This window comes from Ovis canadensis, chromosome 20 (assembly GCF_042477335.2).
Source record: "Ovis canadensis isolate MfBH-ARS-UI-01 breed Bighorn chromosome 20, ARS-UI_OviCan_v2, whole genome shotgun sequence".
NCBI lineage: Eukaryota > Metazoa > Chordata > Mammalia > Artiodactyla > Bovidae > Ovis > Ovis canadensis.
In genome coordinates this window covers 54,974,910-54,996,946 of record NC_091264.1, presented here as the reverse complement: position 1 = coordinate 54,996,946, position 22,037 = coordinate 54,974,910, and the positions used below count along the sequence as shown (strand labels likewise).

General features: G+C 40.2%; 1 protein-coding gene across 13 annotated transcripts in view; it reads right to left on the bottom strand.

Moving 5' to 3' along the window:
• Positions 1–22,037, bottom strand: part of ATXN1 (ataxin 1) — a 421,390-nt gene that overhangs the window by 360,588 nt on the left and 38,765 nt on the right. For 2 of the 13 annotated variants that reach the window (XM_069563854.1, XM_069563861.1), the window contains exon 1: positions 6,254–6,396. The exons of 10 other annotated variants lie outside the window; for them this stretch is intronic. The gene's annotated coding sequence lies outside the window, so the exon portion shown is untranslated. Of the gene's footprint in view, positions 1–6,253; positions 6,397–22,037 lie in introns of those variants that run through there. One more of the 13 variants, XM_069563858.1, reaches the window with a different exon arrangement.

Sequence of the window (22,037 nt, the reverse complement as noted above, 5' to 3'; positions counted from 1 at the left end):
GCCTGCTCTCAGCACAGGGGTCAAAGCCCACATCTTATCTGATGCTTTAAGCTCAGGACCTACAGCAAAATTTGACATACAATGAAGATTCAAGAAAAATATTTGAATTAATGAAGAATGGAGGGGAGGGGAGGGGAAGGAAAGAAAAAAAAAGGGGGGGTTCAAAAAAAAAAAAGAGAAGCCCCTGAAGGGATTTGGCGCTTTTCAAAAGGTTAAGCAAACCAGTCAGTGTCAGAACCGGGTTAAGAATCCAGTCCTCTACTTTCTCTGACACATCTTCCATCCTCCAAATCCATCCTATCCATGTTTGTTTTCAAGGACCTCTACTCTTGAATTTCTCTGATGGTCCAGTGGTTAATATTCTGTGCTTCTGATGCAGGAGGCATGGGTTCAATCCCTGGTCTGGGAACTAAGATCTTACATGGCACATGGTGCGGCCAAAAAAATAATAATAATAATAATAGATTTTTTAAAGTAATACAATTTAATAACAGGGATCTCTATTCTTTCGGACCCTATCACCTTCTCCCGGAAGACCCCCTATAGGGTCTTTACAAACTACTCTCAAATCCTTCTCTCCTATCAGCTCTCTCTATATAGAATTATATAATCAATTATCTGCTATCTAGATGTCCTACTGATGACCCAAATTTAAAACAACAAGAAATAAATAAAAATAAATACATTTCCCCCTGCCTTCTGCAAGGAAGAAATAAAAAAAGCAACAACTCAAACTAAAAAGCAAAACTCTTGTTCCTTCTAAGTCACCTGAGCTTCCCTATGCCCATTCATACAGTCATCTGAGACAGAAATGTGGAAGTGGGCACTTTTTTAATTATTTAATTTTTTTTATAATTATTTCCATATCAGGATATATGTTGTGTCTTTTACATTTTGCCTCATTTAACCCTGATAAGAAACCATGTAACTGGAATTCAAGAAGGGGATAGGGCTAAAAAAAAGAAACCAGAAATTTAATATATTGGCCGTTCATGCTCAGCATCATCACCTCCTCTTTGTCTCACATATGAGAAGATCTACTGACTGTTACACAACACAGCAACTCCGACAGCCACTGTCATCACTAGAAACCTCTAAAACTCTCCATGACTGTTACAGTGGGACCCCTAGGTAGTGTCTCTGTCTCCAGAATCACCCCCATCAATTCAACAGTCCTCTCTGCAGAAGAACAAACTTTCTTAAAGTACCAGTCACTTCTGGTTCCCAACAAGATGGGGAAGTTGCATGGACTAGAGGTTGAATCATCTTAGAGTTATGCCCGTTAGCTAATGTTAGAGTATTCCGGGAACTCTTGGAGGAGAGAAGGTAGTAAAGTCTCAGGAGGGGGAAAATCTCAGACTGAGGCAGGAAAGGTCTAATGGTTATGAAGTGCGGAGTGATTTGGGGAACAGAGAAGTTATTGATAAGCCTTAGAGAAAACTAAGTTTATAGAAACAGAAGGCTAAACATGATAAGAATAAAATAAAATATATTCCTTCAAAACCAGCAAAAGAAAATTCAGTCTATCCAAAGAAAGGAAGGAAAGCAGTTTAAAAAAAAAAAAAAGAAGCAAAAGGAAAGGGCAAGTAGAAAACATTAGTAGCAAAGCTAAAATGTCTTAATAAAAATAATTTAAATAAGTGAAATTGGGTGTAAAGTCAGTAACTAACAGAGACAACATTACATTTAAACTACATACAATAAGTAGCAGGGGGCGGGAAATGAACCACTTTAAAGTGAAAGTATAAACCAACATTGAAAATAAGGAATTATAAAAAAGAAAATGTGAACAAAACTAAAAACAAAATCTAGGATAGTACTTGTAATATCAGACAAATGGAATGTAAGTTATAAAGCATTAAAAATGACCATGACGGATATTTTATACCTGCAAAAGGAATACTCAATAAAGAGGATTTTATGATCATGAACATACATGCATCTAATAAAATGATATCAAAATTTTAAGGCAAAATTATGGCAAAAATCAAGTAAATCAAAAATGTATTTAGCAATCAAGAAAGAAAGGAGAAAATTTTGTATAGCAATTATCCTTCAATTAAAAAATAAATAAATTTAAAAAGAAAAAGAAAAAAAGAAAGCTAAAAATATTTCTGGGAATTAAAATACTAAACTATTAACTTGGGGAGGAAATAAAATAGAAATAACCAAATACTGACTTAAGCAACAATTAAAGTATTATATATCAAAATCTGTGCAGTGCAGCTGAAACATGAGAATTCACCCTAAGTCCTTGGCTGAAGCCTGAATAGGCTACAGCTATTAAGGCCATACCCATATCACAAGCTTGTAGACAAGGAGAATTCCCAGAGTTCTAGAACAATGTCATAAAAACTAAACAGTATTCATTAGAAAGAAATAATTCTAGAAATGTATGTACCTGTAGACCTAGGAAAAGAAAAGAATAAAAATTTCAAATCAAACGATCTACAAAAAGGAGAGAAAATTATGCCAAAAATAAGGAGTAAGAAAGAAATAGTAAACCTAAGAGCAGAAATCAGTGAGACAGAAAATCGGCAACAGTTCATTCTTCAATTCCCAACAAGACTCATTACAAAGACGAGAAACAAAATAATAATATTAGTAATGGAAAAGCAGATATTGCTACAAATCCTACAAATATTAAATGTTACACACAACTTTATGCCAATAATTTTGGCAACTTACAGAAAATGAACAATTTTTTGAAAAAATGGATACAAAATTCACCTCAACATAACCAAAAATATGCAAAAACTCTGCTAAAAAAATAGGCTACTATCAGTTAGGAAAAATTGAATTCCTTATCAAAATCCTCAGCACACAGTGATATAACTGCTTTGAAACCTGATTATAGTGGCAGTTATGAAACGCTACACATGTTTAAAGCTCAGAACTGTAACCAAAAGAGGATATTTTGCTGTATAATATTTTTTAATTAAATTAAACACTTTTGGAACCTTTGCACAAAGAAAACTCCAGGCCCAAGTGTTTTCAACTGTCGAATTTCACCAATTATTTTTAAAAGAAATAAAATCTTACAGAAGTGCTTTCAGAAAATAGTGAAAACAGGAACACTCTAGCACACATTTCATTAGAGCAGCATAACACCAATACTAAAAGCTAGCAAAATACTACACAGGGGGAAAATAATTAAGGACAATTATTAATGGGCATATTTGTAAAAACAATAAAATATCAGCAAAAAATTCAGTAATAGGTAAAAAGAACTGTGTGTAATGAGTTGTTCTTATCCCAGGAACTCTAGGTTGATTCAAAGTCTAAGATCAATCAATGTAATTTACCAGTTAGAGGAGAAAAACAATGCGATATCTTATTAGATGCAGACAGAGAACTGTACAAAATTCAAAATCCATTACTGATAAAAACAAACATCCCTAATAAAGCTAGAAATAGAAGGTGCTTCCTCAATCTGATAAAGGACAACTATGAAAAAGTTATAGTTAACATCATACTTCATAGTAAAAGAGCAAATTCTTTCCCTGTAAGGTGAAAGACAAGGTGTGATTATATATCCTCACTCATAAATGAAGTTAGCAGTCCACAAATATAAGGTCAATAAAGTAAAAATCAACTGTATTTCCTTATATAACATCAAATAATTTGAAAATGAAATTCTAAAAAATTAAATGTATCACAGTATAAAAAAAAAAAGCAAAATGCAGTTCCGTTTTACAAAAGACAGGCAATGTCTTTGCACCAAAAATAGGGAGCCATCGCTGAAACAAATTAATAAACAAAAAGACAGAGATATACTATGTTTTTGAATTGGAAGTCTCAATATTGTTAATATACTTATTTTCCTTAAATTGATCCCTTATAATTCAATGCAATCCAAACAAACTTCTCAAAGGCTTTTTTAAAAAATTAAAGTCAATTATAAAATGTGTATGGAGCTCTGAAAGAGCTGGACCACCAAAAACCATCTTGAAAAAGAAGAATAAAATTGGAGAATACACGACACCTAACTTACCATGAAGCTGTTTTAGTCCAGTATTGACCTAAGTTTAGCATGCATGTCAATCTAACAAAACAGAGTCTTGAAACAACAGATATTCTCAACTGATATTTGACAAAGACACTAAGGTAATTTGATGAGGAAAGAAAATCTCCTCAATCATTTGATATATTTCAATAAATGTTTGAAAAAATGGAACCCTGACCCCTACCTCACACCATACATTAAAACTAATTTGAGAGGAGTTAGAACTTTAAATATTAAGACTAACCCAAAAAGCTTCTGGGAGAAAATTTAGGAGAACATTTAAGTAACCAGAAGGTAAGCAAAAGCTCCATGAAGACAAGAGAAAAAACATTTATCTTAAAAAAATGGTAAATTGAGACTCCATTAGAATGAAAAACTGCTTACCCAAAAACACAGTTTAAAAAAGAAAGATAAGCAAAACACGGGGGGAAATGTTGTAATACATACACTTGACAAAAAAAAAAAAAACTTATATTCAGAATATATAAAGAACTAAATACATCAAAAAAAGGCAACCAACCCAATTTTAAAAACTGACAAGGAATTTTAAACAGACACTACAAAAAAAGAAGATACACAAATGGCCGAAAAGCACATAAAAAGATGCTCAATATCATGAGTCATCAGGAAGTGCAATTAAAACCATGTGATACTACTTCATTTAACCACTAGAATAGCTAAAATTAAAAAGAATGGTGGTGGTGGTTGGGGGGGGGGGGAACCAGATGCTGGTGAGGATGTGGAATGACTGGAACTTTCATATACTTGGGGAGGGAACATAAAATGCTGCAACCACTTTAGCAAACAGTCAGGTTCTTATAAACTTACACATCTAACCTGTGTCCCAGTAATTCCACTCCAAAGAGAAATGAAAATATATGTCCACAAAAAGACTTGCAAAAGAGTATTTACAGCTGCTGTCTTCGTAATAGTCAAAACACAGAAACAACCCAAAGGTCCATAAACAAGAGAATGAATAAACTGTAAGTATATACACGCACAGTGGACTGCTAGTCAAAAACAATTTTTTTTCACTGATATATGCAACAGCGTGGGTGAATCTCTAAAATGATATGTTAAACAAAAGGAGGCAGATACCAAACAAGTACCTACTGAATGATCTCACTTGTATGAAGTTCAAGAATAGACCAAACTCATCTATAGTGAAAGAAATCAGAGCAGTGGTTGATTATGGGTGGGGGCTGGGGGGTGGAGATTAACAGAGAGGAGAAATAAAGACTCTCTTTGGGGTGATCTGGACATGCCCTGGATCTTGAACAAGGTGCTGGCTCCACAGACATACCCAGTTATCAAAACTCACTGAACTACACATTTAAGCTGTGTGCATTTCACTGTATGTAAACTCTTCCTGAATACAAATGAATTTATTAAGTTAAGATAAAGATGTACTTTCCATCTGGAGCACCTGCCTGGGGATAACCCATGCTCTTCGTAAGGAAAAAGCGAACAGGGACGTGCTTCAGTGAAGAAAAAAAAAAAAAAAGCCGTGCAAGGGAGGCCAAGTAAGAAAAAGCCAAAGGCAGAGGAAGAACAGTGGTCTGGTCGAGTGAGAAGAGAAATAGAGAAGACTGAGTCAGAAGGGGAAGGTACAAGCCAAACAGGAAGACGCGAATGAGCTGAACGTAAGGAGCAGAAAATTACAGACATACAACTGTGTTTTAAAATAATACAGCTACTGCGTTACACTCTGAAAAGAACTGAAGGCAATTTTATTTGGAAACTGTCCTCTTCTTCCCTCCACACCTCAGTTAATCAAGTGGGAAACAGAGGAATTCGGGGAAGGCATGAACCTAAATACATGAACCTAAAACCTCTCTTTTCTTTTTTGAAAACCAACCACCATCAATATAATCCAGGGTTAACACATGCCCGCCTATGGCATTTGATCAATGGTAAACATCACAAGGTCACATGTGGCCGTTAATATATTTACGTATAGACATGCTAGGATAATGAGATTCACAATCTATTCATTCCTTTAATAAGTGAATGAAACCATGACCACAAGTCCCTCTGAGGGAGTATCCTAGTTAACTGAAGCTGGCCTTGGAACCAGAGATAACATTTCTCCTCCTTCCAGTTGAATTAATAAGACGAGCAGGAGATGACTAACACAAGCAGTTGATGAAGCAATTAATGCCAACTCTCTCTCTTACTCATCCCCTCCAGCAAAAGAATTAACCCTGGCTGAAAAAGTAGACACCATGTGAGCAAAATGAACTTTACCACACCACGGAGCTACAAGCGATGAGTAGGAGGGTTCCGGTCCAAACTCTCTGAATCTAGGGCGACCTCTACAAGATCAAATTTCAGTAAGATTGCGTTCATCAGCGCTGCTTCCTCTATTTCAATTTACCAATGCTGGCTTTACAGGAATAGTTTTGAGACATTCCTACAAAATTAGCTGACTCACTGAATTTTTAAAAAAGGAGAACAGAGCAAAAAAAGACATCACTGGCCTCTGGTACACATGCATGTGTGAAAAAGCATCTCTGTGTTGGAGTGGATGCCGAAGAGTGACGATCTGTCAATGTTATTTAGGCTACTTGTGGGAGAACTGCTTAATCCCAAAGTCCCTTCTTGTTTCTACTGGCTGAGGTATCTAGAGAGAACCAAATATTCAGGAGATGCCAGGAGTCTCAGAAACCGTCTGGTTCAGGCGATTTTGGTGTGTGTGGATGGGGGAAGGAGGGGACATTGAATATTATTAAATAAGTTATATATATATATTACATGGGTGTTGTATATTATTTATCATCTTATATACTAATATATCATAGTAATATTAATAAATTCAATTGGACACGTTCATATATATTAATAAACTCAATTGATTAATATATTACATATATTGATATTAATAAATTCAACTGGATGCTTTTTCATAATGCGTTCAGTTCTCCCACCACCTGAATACCCACCCTCACCCCTAGAGTATGGTCCCTAAAACCCCAGCATCGACATCATGAGGGAATTTTGTTACAAATGCATATTCTCAGGTCCCAACGGAGGAAATCAGAAATCCCAGGGCCCAGGATTCTGCAGTTTCACACGCCTTTCCAGTTAATTTTGATGCTGTCTCAGTTTGAGACCTACTGCCCTAGGTGACGCTCCTCCGACCCACTGTTTCTGAACCTTCGTCTCCACTGTCTCAAGACAAAAATGAGGACTCGGTAGACTTGGTAGTTTTTCGGGGCCAGGTCTACAGAGCCTGAGCCACTTGCCCACGACCGCAGTGCTGAAGACGGGCCAAGCCAGCACTGAAAACAACTCTCATGTGTATGGAGCTTTATAATCTGTTCAAAATGGATTTCCAAAATAAGCCTGTGAGGTAGTCAGAACTGTTATGGATATCCTTCATTCCCAGGTGAAAAGGCTGGGCTCAGGGAGGTTAATGATTTAAGTCTATTACAAAACTAAGTAACAGAGTTGAGACAAGATCACCACCCCCCGTTTCCTGATTCCTGGACTGGAGTTGTCGCTGCTCCTGGCAACCACCCAGCACCCCTTCACTGTGTACCCACACATGTGTGCCAACACCCAAGTGTGAGAATTTGCACATTGAGAACGGATGGTAAAGTAACAGGAATCATTTGTCTTAGCCTGGATTCTAACATGAAAAATAATTCAATAAAATGTAATAGTCAAATTCTGACTGGCCCCATTAGCATGTACTACCGCTACTCTCATTTCTCACTTCCACCCACCTTTATGAGCTGGTCCCCATTTCCCCAGATTTAGAAGAACACCATCTGACTGAAATGAAACACTTGGGAGAGCACCCACTACCACTAGGATTTGTAAACAGCTTCTCAAAAAGATGGGGAAGGCAAATTCCCTTCAGCCTTTCCAATCCAGTCCTGTTTAAAGTTTCCCTTTTTAGCACTTTAAAAATACACATTGACACGTACACACTGCTACACATAAACGAGAAACCAACAAGGACCTACTATATGGCACAGAGAAGTCTGTTTAATATTCTGCAATAACCTAAACAGGGAAAAGAATTTTAAAAAGAATAGAAAGATGTATATGCATTAATATAACTGAATCACTTTGCGGTACACCTGAAGCTAATGCAACATTGTTCATCAACTATTCTCAAATATAAAATAAAAATATTTTTCCAAAACGCATATTTTCACTTTAGAAAATACAAATCTCCTAGACAACACTTAACATTTATCCTGTTTGATTTTTTTCTAAGTACAGACATCAATAATTAATAATATGCAAATAGAACAATTTTTTAAAATTTGGACTATGCCACTTATTGTCCTATATACATTTCTTTGAAAGCTTTATGATAGGGATAGGCTGAACTGCAGAGTTATACTACATCATCATGAAGCAAGATACTTATATTCTAATTCTAGTTTTAACATGTTCCAAAAAGGGCTTATTAATTCATTAAACTAATAAATAAAATTTATTCTAGGTGAATTCTTACCTAGATCAATTCTAGGAACTAAGAGCTACGGAACCTGCCAGATAATTCACACTATATACTGCCAGGAAATCACAGGAACAAGGTTCACTGAAGTCTAATCTCTACCTCGTCCATTGCTCTGGGCATGAACGGAAGCTGGGTTCTTTCATTTTCCACGTCATCACCTGAGGTGGACGTTTACTCTCCCATACTCTCTATACCGCTGCCCTCTGCTCATGCCAGCCCCATTGTTACTCACTTGAGTAACAAAAGGTCTTACAACGCTCTGCTTGGAATTCGTCCTCCACCCTGGGTCAGATCTCATACACATTTGCACAGACTACCAGAAATAATGAAAACAGCTGACATTACTGGGCACATCTCATGAAACTGGCACTGTGCTAATGCTTTTCATACATCTTTATGACAAAGAGGCAAATGTTATCATGTTACTATTAGAGATAAGGACTCTAAGGTTTGTAGAGGTTAAATAACTTGGTCCAAGTCACACAGCTAAATAGATTTGGAGCAGCATGACCCCAGAACCAATCCCATTTGTTAACTCAAAAAACTGCATGCCTATCTGTCATCAACAGCAGTGGTTTCCAATATTATTTTTTAATCCAAAATTTTGCCAACTGTGAGCAATAGATACTTTGCTCTAAATATCTGTTAATCAAAAAAATACACAGTGACCAAAAAGACACGATTAATTTAGTAACACTTTAAATGAATTTGGGGTTGATGAATTATCATATCAACCAGCTACGTATATTTGGGAGAAAGCACTGATTTCTGTTAGTGATATTAATTATTAAACCCACACACGAGGCTTTCACTGCATATGGATTTGTGTGCGCATGCTAAGTCACTTCAGCCGTGTCCCACTCTGTGTGATCCTATGGACTGTAGCCCACCAGACTTCTCTGTTCATGAGATTCTCCAGGCAAGAATACTGGAGTGGGTTGCCACGCCCTTCTCCAGGGGATCTTCCCCATTCAGGAATCGAACCCACATCTCTTACGTCTCCTGCACTGGCAGGCAGGGTCTTTACCTGCTAGCGCCACTTGGGGAGCCCATATGGATGGGTAGGTCCTCCTTCATAAAAACTGTGGTCTCCCATGTCCTAAAATCTACAGGTTAGAGACCCCCAGAAAGTAAAGTCTTTATCATGAAATACCATGAACGCCACTGTTTAGGCCCAATCTACATTTCCAACTGTGTTTTTTTGTCCCCTCTTCACCACAGACCCTCTGCCCTACCTCTGGATGTGGTAGACAAGTATTCCTACACTATTGGATTTTGTGCCTAGAGGCCCCCAAGCCACATCTATCGCAAGCCTCTTTTGAGAGAGTTCTTCAGCTCAAACATCTTCAACTCTGTGGAGCCACCTTTGATAACACCTCTATCCCCATGATCAAATGAACAGTTTTCCTTTTATTTGATCGTGGCCCTATGATGACATTTAAACACACTGCAAACAAAGAGACGTGCAAATATCTGACTCTTCCTCTCATCCAAATTTCTAGAGGGTAAGGACAGCATTTATTCATCAGGGTCCTTAGCCCTTTTCTCCACTCTCAGCCTCTGGTAGGTGCTGTCAAATGAATATCAGTACCAGTCTGGTTGGTAATTTTATCCAGGGGAAGTCAGTTTGGCAAATAGCTCTTGCCATTGAAGAAGCCCTATTCTGTGCGTCATAATGGCTGGTCATCTGTAACCTGTAAAACTCCCAACGTCCCACCTCCAAAAGCAAAAGGCAAGTACTGACGCTAGGAACTGGAAAGTCTGAGTCCAGTTTCTGGCTCTCTCACGAAGCGGCTCTGTGACCTTTACGCAAGTCTCATTCTTCTCTAATCCTCCACTTGTTCACTGAATTTCGGTGGGAGGAGGGAGACTAAGCTTCCAGTTCTTACTTGTTGCAATTCTATGACTTGCAAATTCTACAGACCAAGGTTGGCAAACATTTTCTGAAACACACCCAAGAATAAATATCTCAGACTTTGTGTTGGTTTACAATCCCTTTCTCAACTACTCATCTCAGTTCTGTAGTTATACTGTGGAAGCCTCCATGGACATTAGATAAATGAATGGACATGGCTTGTTCCAATAAAACTTTATTTATAAAAAAAAGTGGCAGCAGGCCAGATATGGGCCATAATCTACCTACCCTTGCTCTGGGCAAATGCCTCCATGCTGCTGGGAAATTCCCAGGGCTTGATCTGAAGTTATAATTCACGGGGTGTTTATTACAAAGTCTCCAAGGGTCTTATAAAGAGTATAATGAGGAGTATAATAAGATATACACCACCACTCTCCACCAGTGAGAGTGGGAAAAAGAGATTGCCAAGTCAGAGGTTTACAGTAAGAACTAGACTTAATGGATAAGAATATATACACACAAAGTCAATGAAGACAGCAAAGTGCCACCCCCACCCCCACCACAGCCCCCTGCTCCAGCCAGTACCTGTGAATTACATTCATAAATTTAAGAAAAGATTGTCTTCCAAAGGTGGCTCATCCAGGGATGAGTATAGTCACTAAAGCAAACGTGAGCAGTGCCAAGTCTGTTGTGGAGAAGAAAGTGGCTTCACTATCTAGACGACCCTGGTGAGATGACTGTGGGTCCCACTAGAAAAACGTCCTTCTCCTGAGACGAAGAGAGCAACAGCTCTTCCCTGTTCTGATTCCAGGCTCACCAAGCAATTACCTAACTCCCTATGAAACATTTCTTAAGGAGACGAAAGTGCTGTAACCCTTACTGCTACCTGAATCGAGAAAGCAAGCAATTTCTCAAAGTGAATCAACAGAATAGCTTCCACTTGTGATTTACATTCCAAAGTAGCTTGACACAGAGCATACGCTGATCTCGGCGCCCGAGGATACATGAGTGACGCGTCTCACTGTGAATTACCACGCCGGCATCAAAGTGCGTGCTCCGATCCAGACGTTAGTTAGCTCTCTGAGTCAGTGTGGCAAGTCCTGGACACAGACCTGAAGCCATCTCCGGGCTGCAGGGCGGAGGGTGGCGAGCGGGTGGAGACCCAGCCAGCCCTCTCCAGCAGCCTGGCTGACACACCACTTCCAGCTCTGCTCACTTTCAACTAATTTCCAAAGTCCTTAGGGGACAACAAAGCCAGAGCACTGGCGGGTGCAGAACAGGGTTTCTGTTTGCCTCCCTATGCGTGTGTACAATGAAAGTCAGCAGCAGCTCTGAGTAAACAACCTAAAAACCAGACTTGAGTCGAAAAGAGCAACAGCCAAGTGTTCATAGTTCTAATGAGTGACTGGCTTGGCTGCCACCATAAGGTGCAAGGAAGTTTCTATAAGGGGTTTTGGGGGGTTTTTTTGCCCTAATATATTGTCTTCATTGGAGTATAGTTACATTACAATGCTGTGTTAGTTTCTGCTGCACGGCAGAGTGAATCATAAACCTCAATTGTGGTGAAGGGTCAGTGATGTCCAGAAAATGCTAGATCTCTGGCCCTACTCAGCTGAAAAACAAGAGCTCAGTCCTGAAGTTGGAGGAGTTTTAGCCATACAAATACGACACTGAATTTTGCCTAATAATAAGCCTGGAGCAAAATGAAAGAGAGGGCTCCAGAAGGTCAGGGCCTGCTTCCCTAAATCATGCCAGGATATCTGAGGCCAAGCGGCCCCAGATCCAGGAGGAAAGGCTGAGCAGAGCAGCTCACTGCAAAGGCGCAGGAGCATGGCGCACCTCCTTTCCTGTTCGCTGTGACACGGCCCAAGTTCCACCTTCTGTTCCAGAACTTCTGACCCACAGGTCATGCTCCGACTCACAGAAGAGCCGACGGAGAGAGCACGTCCCCTAAAAGAACTCTTAACTTTCTCATTTGCAGCGTGTCCTGTTGGCAATGCTGTGTTTGGTGGCACAATCCAACTAGGAATTAACTGTTACACGCTCACTAGTAAATTATCAAAATGTAAACTAACAGCTATAGCCGACACCATCTGAAACTGCCAAGAACTTTCACACTGTGATTCTAGTGGGAAGGACCATGCCCCCAGCCCCCACCCCACTCTGTTTAGTCTTCAGCTAGGTTTGCCCTTGATGACAACGTGCTCACGTATGTGTGTGCATAATGTAGACAAGAAGATGACCGTGCACTTTGGCTTCTGGCTTTTCACTCGGAATTTCCAAGCCGGATTATCCTGGGTGCGGATAATATTGAGCAAGATAAAACTGTAATTTTTCTAAGAATTTCTACTCATCATAATTTTGAAAATCACTTTCCCTGAGCACTATACTTCTTGGAGTGTGTGTGTGTGTGTGTGTGCGCGTGTGCGCACGTGCGCACGCTCAGTCAGTCATGTCCAACTCGTGTATTAATTTCTCATCACATTTAACATAGTGCCTTGCACACAATGAGTATTCAATAAATATTTGGCGAAAGGCTGACCTCACAATAGCAATTCCCATTAACAGAATTCCGGCCTTTCAAGTGAATTAATGACAGGAACAAAATGCTACATAACAGAAAATGTGACTGTTCTATAGTCCTCTATCTTCCTACATGGAAAACTAAGAAGTTCTTCTATATTAAAAACTCCCTGCTGCTGCTGCTGCTAAGTCGCTTCAGTCGTGACCGACTCTGTGCGACCCCAGAGACAGCAGCCCACCAGGCTGCCCCGTCCCTGGGATTCTCCAGGCAAGAACGCTGGAGTGGGTTGCCATTTCCTTCTCCAGTGCATGAAAGTGAAGTCGCATCAGTCATGGGACCCCATGGAGTGCAGCCCACCAGGCTCCTCCATCCATGGGATTTTCCAGGCAAGAGTAGTGGAGTGGGGTGCCATTGCCTTCTCCTAGGAAAGAGCAAAACATGCCTATTTTCCTATGGCCCCTCAAAGCAGAGGATGAAAGAGCAAGTTTACTTCCCTTGTACAGACTGAGAAACCACCTTTTAAATTCATGCTAAACAGCTAAATGGAGCAGCAAACTGTCAAAAACTGTCAAGCGAAATAATTATTGATTGGAGCATTAAAATTAAAAATGAATGTAGGTTAATAGATGAAGATGGCTGGGAGAAAAAGCATATCATTTAAAACTAGAAAAAATCAGACAGTGAATCTGCCAATCAGGCTTGTCGAGCTTACAATGAAACAATTCAAAAAAAAAAAGTAAAATAAAGATCGCAATGAAATAAAAATTAACCACACAACGGCCTTTGTGACAGCCAAGGGTAACTGAGCCAGGTTCTCCTGATGGCTTGCTTCCCTCCCTCAGTGTCAGCTGCTCAGTCGTGTCTGACTCTTTGCAACCACATGGACCGTAGCCCACCAGGCTCCTCTGCCCATGGAATTCTCCAGGCAAGAATACCGGAGTGGGTAGCCATTCCCTTCTCTGAATCTTCCCTTCTCTGGATCTTCCCAACCCAAGGACTGAACCCGGGTCTCCCAAATTAAAGGCAGATTCTTTACCATCTGAGAGACCAGGGAAGACATTGACATAAATGCCAGGGTTGAGAGATTGAAACTGGTGGTCATCAGTTTGGTGATCTTCATGCAAATGGACTAAATTGTGGTCTCCAGTCCATGACAACCCTCTTCCTGGAAAGGAGTGTCCTTCGGTCCTACCCCGTCTCTAGGCTGACAAAGCTCACCTTTATAGATCTGCTGAGCTGCAGGTCCACACATCTAAGTTAATGAATGCTCAGCATCTCGCCCTCTCAACAGTTCACATGCCTCAAACAGAACTCTGGATGGTACCACCCCTGCCTTGGTTTCCTCCTGAACCCGACTCCCCACTTCTCTGTGAAGGCCACTGCCATCTTGGATTGTCTCTTTTCCTTCCTTGCTACTTCTAATCCATCAAACAAGCCCCCTCTGCCCCACTGTGATGCAGAACCGAATCCGCCCATCCCTCTCCATCTCCCCCGCTCCCCTAGCTCATCTGGACCACTGCAACAGCTACTTCTGGTTGATTCTTCATTCACCTACAACCGCTCTCCCATAGGATCCAATCCATCTTTATGAAACACCGCAGACACCACCACTGCCCCTGCTTAAATGCCCTCCATAGTTCCCATGATGAGTTGAACAGCAGGCCCCAAAATGATATGTTCACATCCAGAACCTGTGACTATGAGCTTCTATAGAAAAAGGGTTTCTGCAAGTGTACTTAAGTTAAAAAGACCTCAAGATGAGATCACCCTGGATTACCTGGGTGGGCCCCAAATCCAATAACCAGTGTCCTTAAAAGAGGCAGAAGAGGACAAGACACAGATACAAAGGAGAAGGTCGTGTAAACACAGTGGCAGAGACTGGAGTGATTTTGCCACAAGCCAAGGGATGCCTGGAGCTACCGGAAGCTTCAAGAGGCAAGGGAAGATTCTCCCCTGGTAACTTCAGAGCGAGGGAGGCAGGGTGACAGCTTGGCTCCAGACTTCTGTCCTCCTCGAATTGTGAGAGAACAAACTTCTGTTGTTTCAAGCCACCAAGTTTGTGGTCCCTTTGTTAGGGCAGCCCTGGGAAACAAATTCAGTCTCCTATCACAGGTAGAATAAAATTCAAGTCCTCTTGCCTCTCACTCCAGAGTCAAAGCCTCCTCCTGACCTCAGGGCCTTTGCATGGTCATTCTCTCCATCTGCAAAGCTCTGATGATGTCACCCCCGCAGCACTCCTACGCATCACTGAGGTCTCTGCATGAGTGTCACACGCCACGAAAGGATTTCCCTGACTTCCCCAAATAAAATCACCCTGTCTGACACCATCACTCTTTCTCCCCTAATACATGCACCCTGCTCTGATTTGTGTCTGAAATACACAGCACGCTTATGGATTTATAAGCAGTCTGCCTCCCCTGTGAAAAGGCAAGCACTCCGAGAGCTGGGGGCTCACACTGCATCTGTTCATTTATACACCCAGTGCACACACTCTGCCTGGCACCTGAATATCCAGCTGCATAAGAAGGAATAGTTTTCTTTTCTTCTGCTAAATTATAAAAACCTGACTTGATAGCACCATCAAGAGAGACTCTGTTACCGCTCCAACAGGCGACTATGATTTTTGAAGTCTCTCAGAGTTACAACCCCTCATCCATTATATCAAAACACAGTTAGTTGATCAAAGTGTGGCTTTTCCACTTCTATTACTGGAGTTAAGATAAAGCACAGTGTAAAGGAGAGATCTAGATCCTTGAGCTACCGGCCATGTGACCCTAGGTAAATAATTGCCCTCTTTGAACCTGGAGAATGGAATGCTGAAACTTGTTATCTCTGAATCCACAGGACGCCCCCTGAGAACCAACTGAGGCCATTTAATCAACAAAGTATTTCTCTGGATATTGTGCAGGCCAGATGTTGTGCCAGCATGGTGACACAGTCAGAACCCAGACAAGGTATGTCTGCCCTTACCAAACACAGATCCAAGCAGACAGCTTTGCAAGTGGCAAGATGTGTGTATGTAAAAGCAGGAGGGCTGCAATGTGTGCTTGACACTCCAATGTAACCAGCTCCCCATTTCCAAACTGTTCAAGGCTTTCTGCTCTGCATACTTCTTAACACAAATGTGAACAAGAAGATGGATCTCCAAAGACATCGATTACCCTCTTCACTCAATCACCTACACAGTTCACATGGGAACCTCATTTGTCTCCTGCTGAGCAATTTCTAATATAGGAAAAAAAAAAAAACCTTAGAGCTACCATGAACAAAGTTATAGCATTTAGTCATCTAAAACTGGGGATGGGACAAACCGTGAGACATTATTTATTTATTATACTTATTTCAAAATAGACACGCTGTTTTAATTACGTATCAGGGGTGTGAGCAATACCAACTTAAGGCAGTTCATATGTGGCCATGTCACGATAGGTTTTTGTTTTTTATTGACGCACAGCTGATTTACAATGTTGCATTAGTTTCAGATGTACAGCAAAGTGATTCAGCTATACATGCATGCGTGCGTGTCCAGTCGGTTTAGTCCTGTCCGACTCTTTTTGATTCCATGGACTGTAGCCCCCCAGGCTCCTCTGTCCATGGGATTCTCCAGGCAAGAATACTGGGTTGTCATGCCCTTCTCCAGGGGAACTTCCTGACCCAGGGACTGAACCCACGTCTCTTACATCTCCTGCATTGCTGGTGGATTCTTTACCCACTGAGCCACCTCAGTGGGTGGCTCCCAGTTACACATACATATGTATTCTTTTTTTCAGATTATTTTCCATTATAGGTTATTATAAGATTCTGAATATAGTTCCTTGTGTTATATAGTAGGTCCTTGTTGTTCATCTATTTTATATATAGGAGTATATATCTGTTAATCCCAAACTCTTAATTTATCCTTCCCTACCCCCATAACTTTAGTAACCATAATTTTTTTTCATATGCTATCAATTATATGTGGAATCCAAAAAAAAAAAAAAAGATGCAAATGGACTTACTTTAAAAACAGAAATCAACTCACAGACACAAAAGAAATTTATGGCTGCCGTGGCCATTTTTAATCACATAAAAAAAGGTAGCCCACAGCTTGCTTTCTGTAACTCAGACTTAGCATCTTATCCTCAAAGCTGTCCAGACCTTTCAATTCTACATTAGTGGTTCTTATAAAACTCTGGAGGGCCAGAGAATTCTTTGAGAATCTGGTGAAAGCTATAACCCTTGCACCAGAAAAACACATATTCATATAATGTCATGTAAATACGGTTACTGCGGAGTCATGGGGCATTCTGAGAAAGTCCAATGACGAGAAATGCAAACTCTCCAACCACTCTACTTTACTATCAGCCACGGGCACCTTGCCCAGCCTCCTCACCTGATCACTCACCTGTATTTCTCTCCCCTGCCCTCCCCTTGGTGTACGCAAGTGCTGAAACCACAGTACATACAATAATTTTTTAAATCCAAAACAATAGGAAAAAATTAGATTATACAGAGAAAATATGTCAAATTATAAAGTCCTGAATATTCACTGGAAGGACTGGTGCTGAAGCTGAAACTCCAATACTTTGGCCACCTGATGCGAAGAACTGACTCATTTGAAAAGACCCTGATGCTGGGAAAGATTGAAGGCAGGAGGAGAAGGGGACGACAGAGGATGAGATGGCTGGATGGCATCACCGATTCAATGGACGTGAGTTTGAGTGAACTCCGGGAGTTGGTGATGGACAGGGAGGCCTGGCGTGCAGTGATTCATGGGGTCACAAACAGTCAGACACGACTGAGCGACTGAACTGAACTGAACTGAACTGAGTCATCATAGTAAGCAAATCTGATCCTATACAAGCTTTGCTAATTAAGCTTTGCTATTAATATTTTCTATAATAAAAATTAAGGTTTTGTCATTCAAGTTCTTTAAATGAGTAAGTTAATGCATCTAACTTGCTAAAGTTGAACATATAGTGTTGCTTCACCCACTTTGTTAGTGACAATACAAGTAGTAAATGTGGGTAACAATAGTAGTGGCAAGTGTAAGTAACAATACTGGTATAAGTGTGAATAACAATACTATAAGCATGAGTAACAACACTAGTGGTAAGTGTGAGTAACAATACTAGTTTCCCACTCTGTTCAAAAGTTCTGTTATGGTAGGAATTAAAAGGGGGGAAAAAAACTAAGATTTTTCTTCCAAAAAAGGTACAAAGCATTTTTATGCAAGAACTTTGAATGTGCACTGTCATGCATAAAGTTGTCTTTAAGGAAGGTTGGTATGCTACATTTTAAATACTTAAGGTTATGTTCATATAAACATTTATGCAGGCTTCTTAGAAATAAAGAAGAATTCTGCTAAGGATTAAAAGCCAGTTCCATGATTTATAAATTATTTCAACTAAAAATTCTAAACTACGAATTCTTTAAGGTTATTTTCCAGTAGAAGAGGTCACTCCTTCAAGAGACAGAGTAAAATACTATATTATCTTTCTTTCATACTTTAAGGTCTCAGGCAGGCCATCTCTGGGGACATTTTCACTTTAAAAAAAAAAATGCCTTTTTGTGATCCTTTAAAAGGTAGTCTATCCTTATGTACTTAAAATGAGTTCAATTACCCATGGTCAGATTGCACAAAGCCTATTACTATAAATCAACTACCAAAAAACAAGCTACAATTATTACTTAATCCTAAAAAAGGGTTAAGAGACAAAACTCAAAAGCAATCTTTTATAGATAAGATAAAATTCCATTATGTATCATCCCTTTAGTTAAACCTTTTATTTATAAATCTAGCAAATTTCCCTGTGTAGGCTAAATTTCCTTAAGCTTTTCTGGACAAATTCCCTGCATTCAACATCATAAATTCCAATGTTTAGTCAGAAAAGAGGCTCTGGAGCATTAAGATAATTACACAACTTGAACTTCTAAGTACATATTTTTTTAAAAATTAATAATATACTGTACTTCCTTACTTAGAAGGAAATTTAAATTACAAAGAATCTGACTTTCAAAATTCTTGAACCCAAAAGCCATTAAAGAAAAAAAAAACCAGCCCATGAGCCAAGGAGCTTCACAAAATATTTATCAGAGTATAACATTTCTATAATCTGAAAGCTTCTGGCTTTCAAACTCATGTCCATTTTTACTCCATGGCGTTTTTTAGCATAGAACAAATGCATGTTGATTCTGGTACAAATCATAAAAGAGACTGTGAGGAATGTTCAAAGTAACCTCAACCATGATGACTTCATGTTCAAAAGATTTTTCTCATGTTAATAACATTTAAATCTTTGCTTCTGTCTGACTCACATGCTTCAGACTGGAAAGTTAACCAAATGGGCTCTCCCAGCCAGGTGTGGGAAGAACTTCATTGTCCTAAGCACAAAGTGGATGGCATTCCCTTTTTCAACTGGACAGGCTAAATATGGGCAAATTTCATCAGGCCAAAAAAAAAAAAAAAAACCTTAGCACCAATTCCTCAATAGGAATTTAGAGAAAATTCATGAAATCTCAGCAGCTTATTTAAGGTGTCTTTTTGATTAATGGGAAATCTAAAAAGTCCCCTGGCGTTCAGATTCTGTGGGCACCAAAGTTCTCCTCCAGGCATGTATGATCATGAAGGAGCTGTAATATCTTCCACGATAATGGCCTCTAACCAAGTAAAGTGTTCATCCTGAGACAGGCTGGGACCTGGGACCTAGGACCCTTTGCTGCAGCGCTTGCACCTGGACAAACACCGCCTTGAGCCAACAAAATACAAAGAAATAATATGGAACTAAAAATAGCTGGGTGCATGTACAGTTAGGGCAACGTATGGACAGCAAGATGCTAAAAGACCAAAAACCCAACTGCCACTTCTGAGGAGCTGGGAGCAAAAGCATGCCAGGTACGATGCATGACCCACGCACAGAGCACCACCAAGGGGGTGGGCAGACCACCTAAGCCACCTTTCGGGCCTGACCCCTGAACCCACCCCTACCTTCAACCCATATATGGAACCAGCTCCCCCTACCCCTGAGTGAGCAAGCAAGGGAACCTGTTACTTGTTTTTGGCTCCTTCCTGCTGCAGCAGGAGCCCCAATAATTCAGCCCTCACCTGAATTTCTCATCTGGCCTCTTACAGTTTCTATTGACTACGGAGAGTCAAGACCACCAGTTGGTAACGATCCCTAGATTATACGTCTGCTCCATCTACCACCACCAGAGTAAGCAACCCTATGAATAGAGTGGATGGACATATCCCCAGGAGCTATTTATGATCTCGTTGTGATTGAAAATTCCAATGGGACACTCAATGGGCAGACCAAGGTGGCACACAGACAAGCAGGACCTGGGCAGCACTCCATCTCAGGGCTGGGCTCACTCCATCTCAGGGCTGTGCTGACTCACGTCTTTCCCACCCGGGCTATTCCCAGTTTCACCAGAGAAAGACAGGAAGTGAAGAAGCCCCAGGCCACCGTGGGGCTCCCAAACAAATACAACCCATTTTAACAAGTCAAACCTGCTGATCCTTTATGGTCTATTTGAGGGAAGGAAGGTGAGAAGACAGAAAATAATTTACTTAGTAAGTTCTTAAAGAATGAAAGTGGCTCTGCGGTTTTCAATCCACAGTCCCTTGGACAATTAAAATGAAAGTACATTCATCCCTTTTTGCTTTACACGGTGTATCTTGCCTGTATCTGTTGGACGTTAGATTCCTTCTCTAGAGCCTTCTTAAGCAGGAGAGTGGAGTTTTCTGTTTACTCAGGTTTCCAGAACTGCTATTTATTACTCTGCTACCGAGTGTTTTCATTCCAGTGGAGTGTGATTGTTAATTTGTTATTGCAAGTTTCTCAAGGAGTCAAAACAGCCAGAGAAAAGCATGCGCTACACACAGCAATAAAGGCTGGAAAATGTCTCAACAACATGGAAATGATTCGCTGCCTAAAGATCTCGGGCTTAAGAAACACCCTACCCTTCGAATCATTGTAAATTTGTTCAGATGAAACACAAAAGCAGCCCGGTCCAGTTTTCAACTCAGAAACCAAATTCAGAAAAAATCTTGCTTGAAATATCCTGTGAAAAGGACTTGCAAACTATTTTTCCCTCCTCCCTCTAGTCAGTGAGATCAATTATCACTTGCACCCAGGATTCTGATTTTACTACCTACTCCCACCTTCTCTCCTCCAACAAAACTTTGCCCAGGCAACAGAGACAGCTATCTCCATACAAATGGACTACACACATGCCAGCATTTTTCTGCACTGATTCTTAAAAAAAGAAGTAAAAGCAGCCAAGTGAAGCCTAAGCGTTTCTATGAGGAAAGACTCCATACATGCAGACCTTTTTGATCAATTCAGATCCCGGTACACAAGGAGCACAGGGGTAGAAATGATTGGTAAATATTAATATTTGCTAAATAAAAGCAACTGATGTTTCTCTTACCCTCGTGACCCCGTGTCCTGCAAGCTCTCCTTCCCCACAACACCCAGAGACACTTTCCTTTTGGTTATAGCATGGAAGCCAACCACTGGATTCATATGAAAATACTAGGAAGGAGCTTCTTGCTCTTACACTCAATGAACTATAAAAGATTTGAAGTGGGGGGCGGGGGGGGGCAGGGGGCGGTGAGCGAGGGGAATGTTCCCAGTAATATGAAAGAGATTTTAATATAAATCTTAGTGTCACTGTTAAGCTGAATCAGAAAACATCTAAGGTCACAGATCTCATCTGTGAGGATGATGCCAATTATCATTTTTCAATGCAAATTACAAAGACCTCTTGAACACGATTATGTATGACACAGAATAATTTCTTAACAGGGTCCTATTTCAGGTGGCTCTCTGAAGAGTTCAAGCCATATGGAGCCTAATTAGACAGTCAACTTACACCCTCCTTGGTCTGAACTTGTATGACAAATAATATTTCAAAAGCTATTTTTTTTCCAGAGAGTAATATGTTTGAAAAAATCATGGTTTATTACCATAAAGTCTCCTCAATCATGAAGTCATTTCTCTCATATACAAAGATGATTACAGCCATAAACAAATGGCCAAATTCTATTCCATCTCTATCTCTCCCTCCCTCTCTCTTTTCCTAGTAAATTAAGATCAATAAGTTCAAAACCTTTCATAATTGTTAAAAATTTACAAATATTAGTAAAAGCACAAAGTAAATAGATGCCTTAAATATGATCAAGGAGCAATCA